Source organism: Aplysia californica, unplaced genomic scaffold, assembly GCF_000002075.1.
Source record: "Aplysia californica isolate F4 #8 unplaced genomic scaffold, AplCal3.0 scaffold00131, whole genome shotgun sequence".
Lineage (NCBI taxonomy): Eukaryota > Metazoa > Mollusca > Gastropoda > Aplysiida > Aplysiidae > Aplysia > Aplysia californica.
The window spans coordinates 87,213-88,423 of NW_004797401.1; positions in this window are offsets into that span (position 1 = coordinate 87,213).

Sequence of the window (1,211 nt, forward strand, 5' to 3'; positions counted from 1 at the left end):
CCCCCCCCCTTTCGGAATGGCCTAAAGACACTTCAGTCAGTGGCACCACCCCGGGGGTGTTTGCATGTTTGTCATTAATATTATGCTACTCTAAAATTACAAAGTTCTATCAGCTCTGTAGGCCTACCTAGTGTTGAGAAATATGACTTCAAAGAGTTTGAGCTTCACAACATGTCAAGCTTTTTCGTATGCAATTCTTTGAATTCCTCGATAGCGATTCCGAATTATCTTACGATTTTCATGGAGCAGATAGGACATTTGGTTTCTGTTCTGACCTCATGATGTTAGTAACTCAAAACTGCCAAAAATGTCAGATAGAACTTTGTAATTCTGAGGGATTAATCCTTAATCTATACTTTGAGATAGAACCCTAACTGGTCAACAATACGTTGACAGTTTGCATGTGTGTTATAAACCCTTACAAGTCGTAAGCCGTTTTGCCTGCTTTGTTGCAGTGAAACTAGTTCTAAATGTATGTAAATGTCGTTGGTGTTTTTAACATGAAAGTTTGGTTTTAGAAAGTGTTTTACGGCACTGCCAACACAATAAGGTCTTATAAGTGCCGAAAGCTAGAGGTGTTACAAGAGAGTAACAAACACAAGAAAGAAGGAGGGGAGATAAAGACGACAGACGTTTGATAGGAAAGAAGCAGCAAACCACGCCAGAGCACCCACCAACCACCCACCAACATGGACAAATAGGTTCCCCCAGCCACAAACATGTAGATCTAAAATACACTTCAACTTCTAGGGACAAAAAATAAATAAAACTTTGGGGTCACAACTAGCCTATCTATGTCTCGCTGGTGCCGCAACAGGAAATGTCTTGCAGAGACAGGAAGCATGGGTCGTTGGCGGGTGCTCTGGTGTGTGTGGTTTGCTCCTTCTTTCCTACTATCAGACATCCATCGTTCTTATTTTCTCCTCCTCATTAAAAAAAATTTTTTTTGGGTCTTTGTTACTCTCTTGTAACATCTCTAATTTTGGGCAGTTATATGACCTTATTGTGTTGCAAGTGCCGTAAAACTCTTACGAAAAACAGGCCAGGAAACTACGCGCTGTGATCGTGATCGTGATGCGCGAAGCTGTGGAAAGCTGTATATTTCCTTTCCTAGGGATCTTTTGTTGCACGATAGATCGAATATAGACCATTCAACCTGGAGAATTAAGAAATCGAACCTGTTATCTTTAAACTGAGATCCTACCGCTTAG